Here is a 20,820-nt window from a genome sequence, read left to right as displayed (position 1 = left end):
GGAAAATTTTAGGCATATTCAGTAGCTGAGGGAAGTGACTTCCTCAGCAGCCTTTGTAAAGTGATTTATATATAAAAAATAAATATTTAAAAAAATAAATAAACTTCAATGTTTTCTGCTCAACTGGATGAAGGTGTATATATATGTGAAAAAACCCCCATTATACTGTGCAATGATACGTAAATAGTAATCGCAATAAATACTTGATGCGAAATATCAATGCGTCCCAACTGCTTGTAGGTCGATTCCGGTATGTTTTGCTGTAGGAAGTGCACACCTGTTATACTGCGCTCATCGTATCAAATAACATCATGATAGTTACAAATGCAAACTGCAACACTCCTTCGCTACATTTAAAAAATCACTAAATAAATTTTAAAAAAAATGGAACTGAGAAATCGTATGACATACTACCTTTAAATAATTTCACTTTCTTGAAATTATTTGACTAGTGATAAAACTCACGATTTTTCTAAGACAATGATGTATTGCATAAATTTGCATAAATAAGGATGGATTATGACATTCCCTATTTCTATTAATTTACTTTGCCGAAATGACGACTTTCAGCAGTGCTGTAACGAGGGCGTGGCGAAAGAGGCGCCCGCCAGGGAGCGCCTCTTTAGGTTTGGGGCATTAGACACACAAATTCTGCAACACGCTGCAACTCATTTTGATGGGGTTAATAGTAAGTATTTAACATATTACATTTAATAAAATTTAACTTGTTACATTTTAATTTTTCAAAATTTTTGTCATTTTTGGGTTAGGGGGTGCAAGTTAGACACTTGTCACAGGCACTTCATATCCTCGTTACTGTACTGACTTTCAGGCTCTCTTTTTGTAATAAATTGGTGTTAATTATTTATTTTTATTAATTTATTAAGTAATTTGATTAATTAATTAAATTAATTAATTTTATTGATTTAATTTATTTATTTGCTGTTGCTGTGATATGTAGTAGTATCATATTGCTAATTGCCCAGATTTGTGGCATACTTGTTAATATCTCCCTGAAAAATGATAAATATGGAACGATACTCCAAATATGGAGAGTCGACAAACGACCTTGAAATAGTCGTGACTATATGATTATTCTGCGGGAATAATAATAATAATAATAATAATAATAATAATAATAATAATAATAATAATAAAACTTTGAATATACTGAAAATCATTTTAATAGGACTTTCGTGTGTGTGTGTGTGTATATATATAGGGTTGTAAACATACCATATTAGTATCCTGGGTGAGGTAAGGATTTTTTTTCCTATTTTTATTAACCGCATTCAGAGGCGCGCCAGTAGTGTCCGGCGCCTGTGGGCAAAACTTTAGTTGACGCCCCTATCCCCCCTCCAATAAAAAAAATCACTTTAAAAAACGTTTTTTTAAAAAAGTATTTCCTCCTCTTTGGCGCCTGTGTGCGTCGCACACCTTGCACATATGGCCGGCGCGCCCCCTGACCGCATTTATTTATTACCTAATAAAAATAAAAATAAATCTGTTCTAAAAAACAAACATGGAACTTTTTTTAAGTCAAGAAAGCGATCGGAGAAATGATCTCAGACCGGACAATAAAATTTATCTCATTCACAACAGACATCAAATGTTTGTTAGATAAACTGGGCTTATTGGTATTAATATATAAATAAAACACTCCGGAGTAAGTGCAGTAAGAATTCCGCCCTAATAAATAAATAAATAATGAAATAGTAACGAGGATATGTTTCGCTACTTAAATATGTGTAGGTAGCTTCATCGGAATTACAAGGAAATGGTACAAAATCTATTTTCACGTAGCATTTTATTTTTCGTTTGCTGAAATTCCCATTATAATATAAATAACAAAAACTGGTATACTGGCAGTGTTGAAAAGAAAACAAAATCCCATATTAAAAAAAAAAAAAAAAATCTTGAGTTCAAAACCCAATTTAGAAATAACAATGACATCATCATCATTCTGTAAAAACCGATAAAATAATTCTCAGCGACTGCAGCTGATTATGCGACTGACAGCTCTACTCTCCGATCTTTCCACTCACTCAGTATCAGATAACAGATCCGAAATTGCTCAATACACTTACAAAAAAAAAAAAAAAAAAAAAACATGCTTTATTCGTTAGAAGTAATTCCCCAAACTCAATATATCTTCTCCAAAATCCATAACATTATAGTGCGTCCTGTAATGGACTGAATCTGACTTATGATAGCAAGTAATATGTGACACCTCCAATGGAGGGCACACTACTCCATCTCCCTTATTTCAGCTACACAACACTATTATCATTAACACACAGTGTCATCTACCGCCCAACACCAGCACTAATGTATATATTGTTTGTAAAATGTGTGTTCTCATGACCGATTTGCCTGTATGCGGGTTGAAAAATCGGAATTTGCAGGAGAAAAAACCCTATTACCTCCGTATGATCTCGGCCAACTCATATTCAACTGAAAAAGCTCATATAAAGATTCCTCTCATCACGACGAGAATCGATCTCAGTTCTTTTCCAATCAAAGGATGCAATGTACTGGTGTTCTCCCAATTGCCCTACGGAGGCGCTAGAGTTAGAGAGGTTACTTCATCCACTAACCTTACTGTTAAAGAATCGTATTGGATACACCGATTCCATCATAAAATATACTTCCCATTTATTTTATTTTATTTAAAAAAAAACTTTAAGGCCTGTGTAGCTCAGTTGGAAGTGACGCTTGCATCTTTTGCAATAGGCCTCCCAAAGTTAGACTTAGATTCAAGTCTAGTCGCTGATTGGAGGAACTTTTTCTAAGCCTATCTTCGACCAGTTCCCGAGTTAGTCGATCTCTGGCATGGGCAAGCGGATTTTTCTCCCGGAAAATCGGGTTTTTTTTTTCGTCTCGTAAACTCAAGAAAATCGATCGTAGAACCCACATTAATTCAGACAGTAGCATATCCTGTTAGGGTTAGGTACCAAGAGATGGGCAACACTTACTTGCTGGTCTCTTCATCGGTGGCGGCTTTTAATTAGTGATAGTCACAGGCCAGCTATCTCTGATTGGCTACCAGTGGAGATTTAACTGCCCATTCAGTCTCCAAAAGCTAGATAGGATTAAAAGGACTCTCCTACTTCTATAAGGGAATAAAAAAAGTTAAATGATTTTTTTTGTAAACTTAGTCTACTCTTACTTACCAAAAGTTCCAAGTTCTCAACTCGAAAGTCCATTTCCTCCAGACGTAGTAAAACTATTTAGACATTGCCTTCATTCTAATTTTTCTTAAGCTGCGTGTCCATAATATAAGTAAACGAACTTAATTCGAAATAATATTGTTTTAGAATGAAACATTTTTCATTGTATGTAATTCTAGTAAAATAATTTCGTATAGTTAAAGTGTACAGCCACTTTTTAATATTATTCGAACATGATGTGATAATGTGTTTATAAGTATAATGCTTTATATTTCCCAAATATCAATGAAAATTTCTCTTTTGAATTTGTTAATAACATCAAAAAATTATTTTTCTTCTTAACACATCTAGTAAATATGCATTAAACTCTTCGAGTTTTAATGAATACAAATAAAAACTAAAAATTAAAATTTTGGTTAATTTTAATCAAGTTTCAATTACACGTTAAAAAAATAATCAAAATTTTCACTCGCATTGTTTCTTGCCTTCTGGTTTCCATAGAAACATCAGATTAGGTACTCCACTGAAAACCTGAGTAAATACACTGTTGTTGATTTGGAATGGCAATCGAAAACTCGGGTTTTTCATCCCGCATACAGACAAATCGGCCATCAGAACACACACAATTTGCAGACAAAATTACTGGTGGTGGTGGTGAACAATAGATGGTGCTGTGTATAGATGATTCTAGTGGCGTTCTGTGTAGTTGGTGGATTAAGTGATGGAGAGTTGTAGAGTGCCCTCCCTCGATGAGTCCTTGGGCTCCTTGGAGGTGTCACATAATAATAATAATAATAATAATAATAATAATTAAGCTCCATCTGGTTGTTACATTTACGTTTCCATTAACAAGTTAATGGATGAAATTCTTCACCGGAAATTTCTTCTTTATCCTGTTAATTATTTTCACTTGTTCATTTATTTTTACTTGTTCATATTCGCGATTACCTGGTCTTCCTCCGAATATTCTTCAATCTCAGTTAAGTTGTCACATCGAATCATGACTTCCTCGTGATCTCATCTCATCACTGATTTTTGATTAAAAAAAGTGTATTTTTTGTTTGCCAAAAAAAAGTATATTTTTTAGCGAACAACAGAATTTACCTTTTTAAGAGAAAAAAAATCCTCTAAAATCTGCTAAGTTAATAGCCTATATATATAAGGATACAATTTTTAATGCAGGCAGACGGGTATCTTACGACTGCAATCTACTTATTCTTCTGAGGGGAAAAAAAAAATCTATCTGAAGATTGCATGCTTCGGACATTCAAATAATTCATTTCCGAATCCCAACCAAGTGGAATGTTTCTTTTGTGTATGTAATCGACATGCTAGCTGTTAAGAGTTAAGCACCTGTGGGTAGTACTCTTCTGAGACACGATACAACTTTTCGATGACAATTAATACCTTATTCAGAAATAATATTCATTAAAATACAGTATTATTCCGTCATTATATACTGATGTCCTGTATATAGGACATCGGTATATCGTCCTTCCCAATCCTCACACACACACACACACGGGTGTGTGTAGGATGCAATTCAGGCTTGCGAAAGAAGGTACGCATTATAATCGCGCTAAATTACATGAGAGTAATTTACAATTAAATATAATATTTAATGAGAAATTTGACGTGGGTATTTGCTTATGTGTAAATACTGCTCCAAGGTTGTAAATGCGTGCAGATTTTTTTTTTTTTTTTTTAATCAAGGAATTTCTAGAGTTGATTAGACGAGATTAGATTTGTAACAATGATAGTTACACACGATTCTACTATTACTTCGATCATTAATATTATTATAATAATAAACACTTGGTACCACTCATTTTAAGCGCTAATTCTCAAAGGAAGGAAAAAAAAAAAAAAAAAAAAGGTGCTTATCAGCAAGAATGGTTGGCCGAGTGTGCATAGCATCTCTGCTCTGTTGTCAATTTGAATGTCACTCGGTCATAGCACAGACATTTGTTAATGTCCCTTTAAGGGATGGATAATTTTCGTTCCCGCTATGAAACAAGTACACTGCTTTTAGAATAAATAAAAAAAAAAAAAATTGAAATAATCATTAACAAAAATAAATAAATAAATAAATAAATTGGATTCGTTTTGTCTTTTCACTATGCACACCTTATTCCCCTTATCTGGCTGGCCGGATTTTATTAAAATTTTCTATCTAGAGTGTTTACTAAAATATGTGAGATCACCTGAATTTTGGTTTTATTCAGATTATTTTTACTGGTAAACTTGGTTAAAACATTTTGGAATCGTGTAAAATGAATAGATCTGGGTGAAATTTAATTTAATTTGGTCTTTAAAACCTTTTCTAAAATCCATCGAGTCGTTTTAGTAGCCCAACTATTCGACTTACTACACTATATGGTACAAACAAAAGATAAACTGTCTGAAAATATAAGTCAAACACGGCCCTAAGTTCAAATGCTCGTTTTGAAATGAATCACTTTATACTCATTTATTGAGAATTAGCTGGCTTGGTTGGCAGAATGGATAGCGCATCTGCACTCCAACGAACTTAAGTAGGATTTAAGCAGAGAATTCTCTCCTTAAATCCTATGAAGTATGGGAATAACTATAAGGTATCTAATAAGAGACGTGAAATGCGAAAAACTAAACTATTGAGAGTTATTATTAAAAGTATAGACAGTAGCGGCTCGTAGCTTGAAATCGTGGGGATGCTACAACTTTCGAAATATACATACACATTGTAAGTACAATGTATACGTGTTTAGATAAAATATCAAAATTATGGTAAAAATTAAAAAAAAATAAGAAAAAAAAACATGAAAAAATATAGTTTATTATCGATAAAATTATACAGTTTGGTATAATTCAAAATTACTTAAAAATAAAATCCATTATCATAATCCTAATAATGTTCTATAATGAAAACTATAACAAATGTTATGTCTTTAATTGTAATGTCCAAATATTTAAATAGATGGAGTAAACACGATAAGCACCACGATCACTCCGTACTGGAGCAAACTGCATATAAGCAGCAGTGGAACTGCGCGACGGACAGTGCAGCTTTATGCTAATAGCTCGCATCTCACTAAGACGTGCATATGCTTGCGCGAGTAGCAATATGACACTGGAAAACACCGTGCTGTTAGCGCCCTTCGCCCTCCTAAGTGCTACAAGATGGATTTTTATTATTTTTTATACAAAATAAGAGAATTGTATAGGATTGTTAATGATAAAATTAAATATTACAAGCAAATATAAATAAATTAATAAATACAGTATATTTATATATCGAGAAAAAGTAGATGTCCTGAAAATCCATTCACTGTTTGTCGTTACATTCTAACCCTCCCCTCCCCCATTCAATAGGTTCAAAGTAATCATTTGAAAGAAACATTCTCACGGAGAATACATATTTGTCTAACATTGGCATATTTATTAAATGAAAGAAAGCATAAATAGATAGCTATTTCAGAACTGAATATTTGAAAATTATCTAAAAGCTTCAAAATTTACGTGAGAGTTTAGAATACAATCTTCGGCATCGAAGTAACCATGTTATGGCATTACTTAAAAGATACGAAATCTGTCCAAGATCCCGTATGTTCGCTTTTTTATTATTATTATTATTACTGCTTTTAATTAAGGTTTCACTGGCCTGACAGCTGTTTAGACTGTTCATTCTCGTTAGAGACTAGACAGAAACAACTTTAAAAGGACAAGAAACAGCTGTCAAACCAGTGAAACCTTAATCAAAAGTAGTAATAAAAGACGAACATACGGGCTTTTTGAGCAGCCTTTACACCTTTCAAGTAATGCAATGTCAAGACAACTCCAATGCCTATAAGTTCTCAAGTCAATGAAGCTTTTAATTAAGATTTACAAACAACAGTTACTGCCTTCATAGACATTAATTCCAACTAAGCCGATCAACTGTTTGAGAATATTATTGTCGTGAATTTAGGCCAACTACATAATCGACGTTTTGAATTAAAAAAAAAAAAAAAAAAAAAAAAACACCTGAAACTAGGAGTTGTTGGATATTCCGGGTATAAAATCTGCATGTACTATGTAGTGGTATTGTGTTAGACTCATATACTCTGTTCTAATAAGCTTTTGTCTTGTTAATATGCTGATATAGTAACATATATATTTTGTATATAATTATTTGTATTTAATAAATGTATTAAGTAGCGGAAGCATGTAGTTTTTTCATTTTAATCTTGAAGAAACTTTCCTAGTGATCATGATCACATGATTTACACTATGTGTAACCGAAGACTAGCAGGTAATAATGATAATAAACGTAACAATTTTACCGATTATCTCGTACTGAAAGACATTATTCATAAATTATAACAAAGAAAATACCTGAGGTGATTGCTATGCCTACATTCAAGTAAAAGTAATGTGTAAGAAATTGTTACGGTAAGCCTAAAACTTATGGCCTCTTATAAATCGTGTGCAGTACAAATTAAACATGTTGATCGAGCGCGGAGTAGCGGCTGTCTTATATGCCCAATCGCCTCGTATGTCGGCATAGTAATTCTCATATGCTTTGCTGCAATATGTGTGTGTCAACTACCATTTGTAGGAAGTAAAATTTTCAGTAAAACCCTACGGATTTTAGTTATTTTGTCGTCGTCCACGATGGGTTTCAAATTGTGACCAGATAGTCCTCATGGAAGTGTGGAGCATCTATTCGGCGAAGAAAAAAAAAATTCTATTGGATGAAAACAGTGATTTAGAAGGGTTTTTTTCTTTCTTTCTTCCTCCAACTAAAAATTGTAAGGATTTGCGTTCCTTACACTTCGGACGATAGAAGAACATAGGTTAAATTTTTATTTAATTTTTATCAAGTTTAAATTTACATGCCTAATTTGGATTAAGTGTCGCGATTACTCATTCACAGTATAGTACCAGAAATTGGTTATAGCTAATAAACTACAAGTATATTAGCCAGATAACGTTTTCGATGATATATAGGAATATTATCTGTAAGGTAAAGAGTATTATTTATAACACGTTCGGATTAACAATTATTTTTGGTCATTAAAGTTACAATCACAAAAACAAATTTAGGGTAAATATAGTGTACGTGTTGAAAATTAAATTTTGAACATTTTGGCTAAAATTGGTGTCTCCTAGCGCAGTTGAAAGAACAAACGATGGAACAAGTGTCTTTCGCCACAAGAAAGATCTGGTTCGCTTATTTTTTCAATTAAGGTGAGTTAACCAGTCTCATACGGTGGTAGCATGGTTCCCCCCACCTTCCCGGAAACTGTTGACTTTTCTCCCATAAAGCAGGAGTTGGCCACAGAAAATATATAGTCAACAGACAAAAATACTGTGCAGTAGTCGGTGGATTTATGTAGTGTAGAATGATCTATCTTCGGCGGTGAGTCCATGAGACTCTCTATACAGGCGTCGAGTAGTAATAATAATATTAGTTTGAAAAAATGTTTAATCTTTATGGACGTTTTTTCACTTGGCTATGCTGCTCTGGGTCTGGCTCCCACTGATGAGACCTCAATAAAGGTCGAAATCGGTCTGGGTAGTGGCCCCTTGCCTTAATGATTAAGGGAAGGGTTACTACTCAGACCGATTATTTCCCAACGGTGTTTCCCAACGTGGGGGCATACGCACCACAGGGGGGAAATTTGAATATTTTGGGGGACAATTAGAAAATGACGTTGCATTCGTCACCTCATCACTGATATACTCAAAAAACTCACCATTGTCGGCAATAAATTGTTGATGTTGCAACCCTGACTTTCCAAGAAAAAAAGCTGACATCATTAATACAGTCAACATAAATACAGTATCAAGAAGAACTCCCAGAAAAGCAAAATGATGAGTCTATTAGAAATTTATTTAACATAAAAAGGAACAATGGTATGGCTTTCTGACGAGATAGAAACGCAATACAAAAATTCAACTAGTTTTGCAAAAAAAAAAAAAATACTGTTGCCCTTCCCGTCGCCATATTTAGTTGAATGTGGCTTTAGTGCTGTAAATGACTTGTTACTGAAAAAAAAAAAAAAAGAAATCATCTGGATATTGCAAACCATGGGGATTTGAAATTGAAAATGACTAAATTAGTACCTCAAATAAAAACTCTTTGCAGCTGATATCAAGCTCATTAACTTGGATTTTATTTTCCCGAGTTCAGTTCGATTTATGTTTTATAATATACAAAGTGTAATATGAAACTTATATTCATTGAAGAAAGTCAAATTAAAAACAGTTTTACTTATGTTCCTTTTTTATTTAAAGTACATATTTATATTATACTTTTTCAGAACATGGCTGACTATTATGCTAGAGAGGGGAGGCATCAAACTCTTTGAGGCGTTGAGGTGGGGCATGATAAAAAAAAAACGTTGGGAAATACTGACTTAAGGCATAGCATTATACATGTCCGCAAGGAAATGTGCTTTGCAATATGGGAGATACTAAGGCAAATGACGAGAGCTTAGTCCACCTTTATCACGAGTTGCCCCAGTCCTGAAAGTACTTCAGGCGCAAACTTTGTTTGCTAACACTTGGATAAAGGATAAAACCAAATATATAATTAAAATGTTTAATCATTTCACAACAGCATTCTTACACTGATGTCATTCATTATCACAACAGTAGAAACCTAGAGTCGATTTTGACTTTTTAAGCTAATTTATTGTCATTGGTAACTATCTCATTTACTGTAATTGTTTGGAATCGATTTGCACCGAAAATAATTCCTAAATTTGGCAATGAAAATAGTCACATTTAAAGCATAATTGAAATCACATAACATTTCTAAGTACTGCAGCTTTTTTCACTTTATTATAATATAACATAAACGACTGCATTGCAGTCTTTATTGTCTAATGATCTGCTGCCAAAAAATGTATTAGCGTCTTCATTCATGTTTCGGTATTATTAATTTTATTTAGTTTTGTATACGGTTCCAAATGACTTTTCAAAATACCGAAATAGATGAACGGTCTTCTCACTTTGTGTTTAGGCGATAAATTCAACCTGATTTTTTTTTTTTTTTTTTTTAAATTCGACTGCAAACATAAGGCATAATTTCCAAATACCTCTTGACTTCCTTAAGCTACAATTCTTTATTTTTGGCCTCAGTTTTTTGTTTTTTTAACTTTTATCTAAAATATAAAACTTAGTACAAAACTGCACACTGAACCTAGTTTAGAGTCAAGACATATCCTTCCGCATAACATTACAGCGAGCAAACTAGGCATAAATATTATTTAACTTCGCCTGATTATACACTATCAAAGTCCCGCCATTGGAATCGCAGTGTAACTTGTGGATAAGTGGCGTTCGTCTTCAGTCTCCTCTGGCGTTCTCATGTAGCCGTACAGCATAACTGGCCCGACCGGCCAAGAACGCCTCGATAGAGGGAGAGTTACGGGACAAAGCTGGTGTTGGCAGTTCTCTTGACTCTTCGCTATCTTCCCATTCTCGTGCACGCTGTCATACCAACAGGTAGAGGAGTTCAAACAGTGAACTTGTTGAAGTGTTGACACAGCCTAGTGATTTCGGACATTAGCTACCTTCTTGATGGGGACAATAAACTAAACGAAAAATTACCTTCGTCTTTCTAAGCGCATTCCAAGTACAAAAATAAAGAGGTAGGAATATAATTCTTACGTAATTGAGTTCGTAAATATGTAAATAATTCTGTGCATTTTTATATCTATCTGTATTATTTTAGTTTGTATATATAATTAAATTATCCATATATTATATTATCGTGATTGTCTGGCAAGTTTGTTATCCGTTTGTAATAAATAAATTTCAAGTATGTTACAAATATTTGACGGTTACGTTTTCTTAATAAACGAAACAGAGTTATTAAACTCATTTTATCCAAGTATGCGAAAGGCATTTAAACATTCAAGTGGATTATTATTATTATTATTATTAACAGTAGTAGTAATAGTAATAATGCTGTCACTGTGCATTATTATTATTATTATTATTATTATTATTATTACAAATATTCTGAATTCAAAGACTCATCGAGACAAAGCAGACGAATAGATACTAAAAATCAGACGACAAACGATAATAGCTATGTTTATATTTAGCTTCTTGCTATGCGTTTCTTTGATTTCACACACATTTCCGTCCTTTTATTTGCAATTAAGACAGATTTAATAAAATGAAATCGTGTTGAGCGACAACGAACCTTGAGAAAATTAGCATTAATGAGAATAATATTGTGATTATTATACAGGAACACATTCAGGTCAGTTTTTATATTAATGATTACAAATGAATCGTTTCATATTTGGAATTACATAATCGAATGACATATTCGAGCAAATTTATGTAAAGATAATGTTGATAAATACTAAAACGACAATTATAAATTTCTCCAATAACCAATAAAAGAATAAAATGCGCTTACAGTGAGCCAACAAAATCCACCTGTAGAGCCCTTAAGAATATCCTGTGAACTCGTTATAGAGAAATTATAAATAGATGAGACACACTAGAAATTACATCATGTGATACGATTAAATGATCATAAATCGACAAGTAATTACCACGGGATCTTCAAATAAAAGCTACCCAAGTAGCTTCGAGGATGTCATTTAGAATCGTGATTATAATAATGTTACCTTTTCAAAAATTAATGCGCTCATCATATGATGCGATTAAGTATGGGTAAAATAACTTTCCTGATAACTCTCATACAAACCATCTCTAGTCCTTTATAAATGATTTTGTATATAGCCATGAAGATGTAAATATCAATAAATTTATTTTTCAAAAATACTTCTTGATCTTACGGACTCCAAAAACTCATCGCAGACGGCTCACATTAACCATTGTTCATAAAATGCTTATCATATCTATTCTTCAACTAAAGTTATTCACTGATGCAGTCATAACTACCTCTGATAACCCAAAAGTTATACGATCTCCCTCCCTCCCTCCCACACACACACACACACATTGAGTGAACTCGAACCTAGGATTGTATTAATATTGAAATTAGTACGCCGATGTGCACCCATCTAATAACAGGAACTGATTATTTTGTCTTTCGGGCACATTACTCATTTTAGAGATCATCCAGTAATGTAACACTTTTTTTTTTTTTAGAATTCATGGACCCGCTCCCTGAAAATTAAAAACGCCGAAATAAAACTTTTATAAATGACGCTTCGATTTTAAACTTTCATATAAATTGTTAATTAGAATCTAATCTTATTCAACGATTTTCAATCTAATTAGAATCTAATCGTATTCAAAAGTTTACAACGTTTAACGATTTTTTTTTTTTTTAAATATTTTGAAGACTTGGTAAGATGTTGAGCTTCTAATATGAAAAATTCAAATCCTTCTAAGAAAATGTTTTATCACGTGACACAATTATAGAAATACCGTTCCCTATCATGAAATGTTACTTTTTCCTGATGTAAAATATGTAATGTGACTTTAGTGATAAACTCTTAAGTAAGTATGAAGCTTCAGATGTCTGCCCATCTTTTCCGATGGGCAGATATAAATAGTCCCAGTTAAAAATTATATTAAAGAATAGTATAGCATTAGGCAGCCATTCATTTATTCCAAAATTAAAGAATGAAAACAACTCATGCATCGATGTATGCAAAACATATTAAATACATAGAACTAATTTTAAAAAAAATAATAATTTTCTGGTTTTTGATATACATATGTCAGATTTTATATATATGTGTGTGTGTGTGTGTGTGTTTCGGATTGCCTCATTGCGTCCTTTATTGGACGTGGAATTCCCCCCCACATACACAAGAACTAGTAAATACACAAACCTGGTAGTTGTACTATTATTATCGTTATTACTATTATTATTACAGGAAGTTACCTAATATGCCGGTTTCAAACAGTTCTGGCAATATTTTCTGAAACGCCGAAAGTTCAAAAGAATGGAGAGATCATATAAATGTGTATTTGCCATTGGCCAATTCAGTGGCATTTTACTGAATAAAATGCAGTAAACCATATTTCGTGATAATAGCTTCTCAGCTTGTCAAAGAAATCATAGAAAACAAACATTGACATATAAACACATAAATATTGAGTTATTCTCAAGAATACGATGTTGACATTGATTATCCAATTGATTCACCAAATCCTTATATTCATTGAAAGGTTAAGAGGACGTTTCAATTCGCTGTAGTTAAGTAAATATGGTTATTGTTTGTGAACTTTATCAAAAGTGACTCATTATCAACAGTGACCCCACTTAAGTGGGAGCAGCTGCAGAAGAAGAAGAAGATTGTTTGTGAACTTATGAATGGTCATATTGTCTCTAAACAGTAAATACCGGTTGATCCCTTCGTTCCTAATATTCGTCTTCTTTTTTTCATCTTTCGCTTCAAGTTTATTGGATTTCAATATTCCAACATAAACTGTCTTTCCGTCATTTTTTTTCTCTTCAATATTAATTTTAATATTTCTTTTTGAGTATATTGTATTTATGTGCTCATCCCATTCTAATACTATTTTATATGCATTGGTTTCGTCGTCTCTTCTTATTATTATTATTAGTAGTAGTAGTACATGATTCCCATGGAGTCTGATGGCTGATCGCAGGAAGACACATCTATCCTACACAATGCTACATGATTTATTGATTGTAAATGACATTCTTCATAATGTTTTTATTATTTTTTTATTTTTTTATTTTGTCAAACAGTTTATAGTTAATAATTTTAATTATTAACTATTTTTATTAATGTTTTCAACTGTATTAACTGTAATATTTATCGATCTACTGACTTATGAATTCGTGATATTGTTTTAGATCTTCATTTTTCTGTATTATTGAAGCTAAATAATATCCAACTGTTTTTTTTATCGTGATATTTTCTTGACAGCTTTTAGAGATTGTTCTTTTATTTCTGGTTGGATTATTATTTTTCTTTGCGTTGTATTTTCACTGCTAATTATTATTCCTAAGTATTTTAAATTCCATTATTTGTAATAATATATATATATTTTTTCCAATTCCAGTAATATTAATTGTTTTGGTTTTCAGAATTGTTTTGGTTTTCTCTTTTGATATTTGCATATTAAAATTGCTGTATATCTTTCGAAGTTTAAATAATTGCCTTTCGTTATCATTTTCTGGAAATAATGCCAAGATTATCTGCATATCCAACCAAATTTAAATTAATTTTATATTTTTATTTTTATTCCATTTCATTTCTTTATTTTAAATTCTGTTATTATTTTATACACAATACAATTAAAGATGGGCTGACTTAAAAAAAATGATCCTAGTCTGATTATTTTCTATATAAGGATTTTCTGCATATTTCTATTTCAAAAACAATCGGCCATAAAACTTCAGTATTTCATTATATATACCTATCAAGTTTAGGATCACCGAATGGTAGCACTTGTAATCCTTAATCTCTGGCCTGAAAGCCACGATTCAGTGACTCGAGCTCATTATCAGTGGTGATGATGACTGAAGGATGGAGACAGACTGTCCGCTAATCCTCAAAAAGTTAATTGGAGCTAAAGGAACTTCCCCCTATTCCCTTTAAGGAATTAAAGGTTACAGGATTTATTTATTTATTTTTGTATTGTGATATAAATTTATCATATATTCATTTTTGTGTATATATCTTTAATCATTTGGATAATTTGCTGTAGTATATTTATTGATGTTAGTATTACAGAACATCCTGTGATTTTATTCAATCAAAAGCCTTTTCTAAGTCAATGAATCACAAATATCGGTTCATTATATCATGTTGCGTTTTCTGTTGTTTGTTTTACTAGAAATTTGCAATGGAATCTTTGTTGTGCGTCATAATTTTAGGTGTGACTCAAATTCTGCACAATTTGAAGATAGTACATATTTATTCGTCGATAACTTTAACTTCTTATTTTATTCCATTTAAAAAATGGTATCGTAATCATCCTTCATACGTCTTTTCTTAAAGATTGCTGTAATTAAACTCATACGTTCATTTATTTTTTACCCCCATATAATCCCATTATTTCCATTGCTTTTATTAATTAATTAATTTCATTTTTTACTGTTTTCTATTGTCTTAGTATTTCTGACACTTTCATTTCTTCTTCGCTTTCATGGAATTTGGTGAAACATATTTATATATTTGCGTGTTTGTTTGTCTGATTACGGATTATTCTTAATATTTCTTTCTATCCTCCATAAAAAGTCATATGGAGATCCAGCAAGAATTGAGATTAGTTTGCAGAAAAATGAATAATCTAAATATATGCAGATGATACAGCCTTCATCAAACTAAGGAAGATCTGGAGCGGTTGATTCTATTGGTTAAGCGGGAAAGTAACAAAGCCGAGCTTAATTTAAACATGAGAAAAACATAAGTGATGCCTTCTGGCAATTTGGATGGACTCGGTATTTCCAGTTGAGGGAGATAAAATAGAAATAGTTGGAAGTTATGATTAATAGATTCCAGAATAAGAAATGATGGCCAGTACGAAGATGAAATTAAAAGAAAGATAGCTATGTGGGAAAAAACTATGTTAAGCCTAAAAAAATATACATGATAGATATGTAAGGGTATGAAATTTAGAACTGTTAAAGCAGTAGCATTTCCAGTAGTGATGTATGTGTGAAAGCTGGATCATTAAGAAGAAAGACAGAAAGGGAATTGATGTGTTTGAATTATGGACGTGGAGGAGACTATTAAGAATCCCATGGACCTTATGAATGACTAATAAGAATATAAAAAAAAGACAGATGCTCCTTGGAGGCAATGAATCGCTAAACAGAAGTCAGTGTACCTTGGATATATTATGCAGGCAGATGAGTCATTGAAAAAGGCAGTTATACTGGGAAAGACTGAGGACACGAGAAGGAGAGGAAGGCAGTGAAAGAATAGACCACATAAAGGAAGTTACCAACTTGAATTTATAACTGCTGAAAGAAATGTCAAAAGTGTGAGACCGAGTGATATGGAGAGCCTTTGTTCACAAGATCACTACCGGATACGACTGGATGGCATACAACAACAAAAGTCATATTCCAATTGTTTAGAATAATCTTTCCAATATTTTCTTTATGAGATAAATATTAGAAAAAATGTCTTACTTGGTTGTTTAGAGCATTTTTATAATTTTATATTCATCGTATTTCATTAAATCAATCTTCTCTTGTAAATGCCAATTATTTTATTTATTAATTATTTATTTTACCTTTGATAGTTCTGTGCACAACGATTTCCGGTTTGCTCTGTTTTTGTCATGTTCGTATGTTGCTTTTTTTATATTTATTTTACATTTTTTCCAATGAAAATCTATAGCTTCCTAATTGTTCCTTTAAATTTGTTTGGTATAGAATTCTTATACTGTTTTCTTGTAATAATTTCATCTTAAATTTATTTCCTTGGATTTCCATACGTCTGTTTTTCACTTCATTTATTTGTTGCAATCGAATTTTTGTTATCAACAGTCCATAGTCACTTTTTTACGTCTGTGGAATGTCAGAACTCTCCAGCAATAACAACAATATTTCGTCTGGTTTTACTATTTATCATATATCATATCTTTGATTATATTTATCATGGATTATATCTCAAATTAAGTCAAATTATATCTCAATTTAAATCTGCTCAAATTAAGTCATTTTATTGAATCGATAACACGTTTTTTCTAATTCTTGCATTTAAGTCTCCAGATAGTATAATTAATTTAAATTCTTCAATTTCTGTTTTACCTTTTCCTTTCTCAGGCATTTATTATATTTAGAGTTTTTGTAATTTTTATTTCTATCTCAATATATTTTCAGATACATATAACAATTTTTATATTGTTTTGAAAATCCTCGTATATTATTATTGTTACACCTGCTTTAGCTTCTTCTTTTTTTTTTTTTTTTTTTGTCTGTCTTTATTATCCCACTAAGAAATATATTTATTTAATTTATACATTCTTTTACTTTCCCTTTTTTTCGTTTCTGAGTTTTTTATATGACTCCCAACCACGAATGGTTGTAAATCTATAGTGTAATTAGTAGCGTGGGTGGACTAGGGATTTTTGTATTTATATTATTTATACTTTTTTTTATCTAATTCTTCACTTTTCATGTTTGCTTTAAGAAGTTACATATCTGAAAGATCGCTGCTTAAATGTAGTATTTTTAATGGCAGAATTAGAATCAGAAACTGAAGAAGAAGTGTGTGACTGAATTCCGTTTCAATGAATCAAATGTAAATTTGAGCTGCTAGGACGAATTGCAAGCACGAGGAAGTGAAGTATAAACGTAAGGAGTTAATGTTTAGTAATAAATGTGTTGGTTATTAAACATATTTTAATTCTATGGGTTCTGATCACATATAATGTTCTATGATAGCTTTTCTCAAACTTTTTTTTTTTTTTGCCACGGAATCCTTCTCAGCTCAGGAAAAAAAAAACACTTAGGGAACATTTATAAGATTATGGAGATTTACTTTAACGAGATAAACGAAAATAAAGAATAATCAGAATGAACAAATGAAAAAGAGATTTTTATTTGTTCATTGAATAAAAAGGGAAAAAAACATTATTTCAAGACATCAATTTTTTTTTTCATTGTTTCACGAAAATTTAAAATAATGATTTCATCACGGAACTCTAGCAATATATTTGTTGTCTCTGTTGATCAGTTTATGCGTACAATGCCATGCAGGTTTTTGAAACCATATGTTAAATATTGCGTGTGTTGTTCTGAGCGGTTTGTCTGTTTTGCGGAGAAATCCCTCGCCCCCGAATTTCCTTGAGGAAAAACTGCTACTTCTATATGAGCTCGACTAATTCAACTGAAGGTGAAACGTTTTTTGCGACCTACACGAGATTCAAACCCACGTCTTTCCAACCAAAGGGCATCGTCGAAACCGACTGAGCTTCTAAGGTGTTGTATTAACTGATATTCAGAGTATGTGGACAAAAGGAAAAAAAAACATACTTTGGTTACAGTATAATGGCACAATGCGACTAGTCTAGAAAGTGATACTAGTTTTCGCTCAACTCTCCAAAGAATGTGTAAGGATAGATTTCCGAAACGTTGATATGGGCACACTTCAGATTATTTAAATGATCTTCCCTATTGGAATCGGATTTTGTTTTGTAATTTTTTTTTTTTTTTTTTTACTTAATTCTGTACATAATTCCATGAATAAGTCGACAGTACTTGATTTCATGTCTTCAAGAAACGAAAGTGAGACATTCGTTTGACACGATAAATTTTAATCGGGATATTCTAAATATCCAATTTTACTATTTTTTTCCCCAGCCAAATTGAAATTATTACTATCGTTTCTATATATATATATATATTTTTTTTTTTTCCTTTTTTCTTTTTTTTTATTGCTAAATTCTTCCAAAAATTAGTCTTATTGTAACCAAAATTCATTTATTTTTAATCATCGAACAGGAGTTATTGCGTTGAATAATTTCAAAACGTTTGGCAAATTTTATCTCAGCAAATGGCCTGATTGAATCGAAAATTGAGATCCGCGACAAAAAATTTTGTAAAAATTCCAAATACTGAGTTATAATAAATGACGATACGCGGGAATAACTTGCATACGAAGGATAAATGAACATACAAATAAAACGAATTTAATACCTGTTTATGTTCAAAAGATATATTTCGGTGATTACACCACATTTTGTATTATTCAGTTATACAAAATACTGAAATAATAGTTTCCGACGCGTTTCGTAAATCGTAGGATTTACATCTTCAGGGGGTAAATAGTATAACTTAAAGTTTAAACAAGAGAATTAATAAATACAAATCATAACCGTCTGGCTCTTCATAAAACTCAAATAACAGAATGCAGATATAAAACATTATTGACGTTGAACAATGCTGGACGATGTCACGTGTTCTTGTTCATACAGTCCGAGTTCAGATTGAGGTAGATTTTTTATTAGAGCTGACCACACTTGATGGAGAATTAAACCTTGATTTTTATTGCATTGAACATATTAGCAGCTTCTTTAAATTTTCTTATATAACTATTGTTTTCTATATATGACATCGTCGTTTTTTGCCAGAGTACATCGTGTCCAGTGGAAGTGGTATGGAAAGCAAGACCCGTTTTTTTGTTCTCTTTTGTATTGTACTTCTTTTTGGTGTTCAGCCATGCGTATTTCTCCAGATCTTCCTGTCTGTCCTATAGCAAATCCCGCAAGAGCAGTGGATTTTGTAGACTCCTGGTTTTTTAAGAGGATGATGAGGTGGTTTTGGTGGATGTAGGAATCTTGAGATTTTTTCCATAGGAAGGCTACTTTTATGTTGTAAACTGGACACGATGTACTCTGACAAAAAACTACGATGTCATACATAGAAAACACAGTTATATAAGAAAATTTAAAGAAGCTGCTAATATGCTAAAAATCCCAACGCAATGCAATAAAAATCAAGGTTTAATTCTCCATCAAGTGTGGTCAGCTCTAATAAAAAATCTACCTCAATCTGAGCTCGGACTGTATGAACGAGAACAAGAACACGTGACATCGTCCAGTATTGTTCAACGTCAATAACGTTTTATATCTGCATTCTGTTATTTGAGTTTTATGAATAGCCAGACGGTTATGATTTGTATTTATTAATTCTCTTGTTTAAACTTTAAGTTATACTATTTACCCCCTGAAGATGTAAATCCTACGATTTACGAAACGCGTCGGGAACTATTATTTCAGTATTTTGTATAACTGAATAATACAAAACGTGGTGTTATCACCGAAATATGTCTTTTGAACCAATTAGCCACAGAAGTCTACGCCTGCAACCTGTTTATGTATTTTGTGAAACGCACCTGAAAACCCGACCTTTACATCCCTTAGAAACTAAGCGGTTTTTCCCAACTTTATTCTGTCTTCTTCTATTTTACTTTTTAGATCTCTTGCAAATTCTTCACAGACATTATTTTGAAACCCTTTTCTTCTTAGTGTAAAACGGTAATGGACAGAATCTAATGATCCATCTGATTATATAATTCATTGGAAGTAGCGTTTATCACTGACGTGGACTTATAAGAACGTGATTATGCTGGTATTAAAACCAGCATAATTACTGATGCCTAGATAGGAAGATGTGCAGCCTGTTTAAGTGAGTAATCGTGCTCCTATCTGTCTAATATCTTTGATAAATGATTTGAAGAGACAACAAAGACCAATTATGAATAAATAAAAACAGATGCCACAAAAGAAAGCATTAGCATGTCGAATTTAACTTGCTGAAGTAGCAATGACATTCAATTGCTGAAAGTCATTTTTTTTGCATCATTCATTGTCTGTATATATAATTTTTTCTTATTGTAGATATTAGCAGAATTTGGCGAATAATTAATGTCACGTAATACACTGCACCGTGTCCTGATTTAATCCTTTCTTTATCGCAAAAACGAAGAGATTACTACTGTGTTTTAAACTTTGCAATGCATTCAGCTGTCAGTTTGCATTTTATATGCGTAGATAAAGGTGAGTAAACAGCTACCAATCTACGGCTCATCTATATTATCTACACAGTTCCAAAGATTTTGGCGACGTCAATTTACAATCTATTTGCCTGGGTGGTCTAGTAGGAAGATCTCCGTTTGCAACCAACAGGCAGTGGATTCGAATTTGAGATGTTTATGAATATCTTTAAATATAAAAATAAATTTTAAAATGTCCT

The 20,820-nt window shown here is 32.0% G+C and overlaps 1 protein-coding gene across 1 annotated transcript in view; it reads left to right on the top strand.

The window, feature by feature from the left end:
* The first annotated feature begins 10,488 nt into the window (after positions 1 to 10,488).
* The window catches only part of LOC150103426 (docking protein 6-like), a 92,040-nt gene continuing 81,708 nt past the window's right edge, over positions 10,489 to 20,820 (top strand). Inside the window, exon 1 of the mRNA XM_090397564.1 lies at positions 10,489 to 10,789. The gene's annotated coding sequence lies outside the window, so the exon portion shown is untranslated. The remainder of the gene's footprint in view (positions 10,790 to 20,820) is intronic.

The sequence above is a fragment of the Typopeltis vanoorti genome, chromosome 9 (assembly GCF_054136105.1).
Source record: "Typopeltis vanoorti isolate ZY-2024b chromosome 9, IOZ_Tvanoo_1.0, whole genome shotgun sequence".
Taxonomy (NCBI): domain Eukaryota; kingdom Metazoa; phylum Arthropoda; class Arachnida; order Uropygi; family Thelyphonidae; genus Typopeltis; species Typopeltis vanoorti.
Note: the sequence above shows the minus strand (reverse complement) of the source record. Positions and strands in the feature narration are given on the sequence as shown.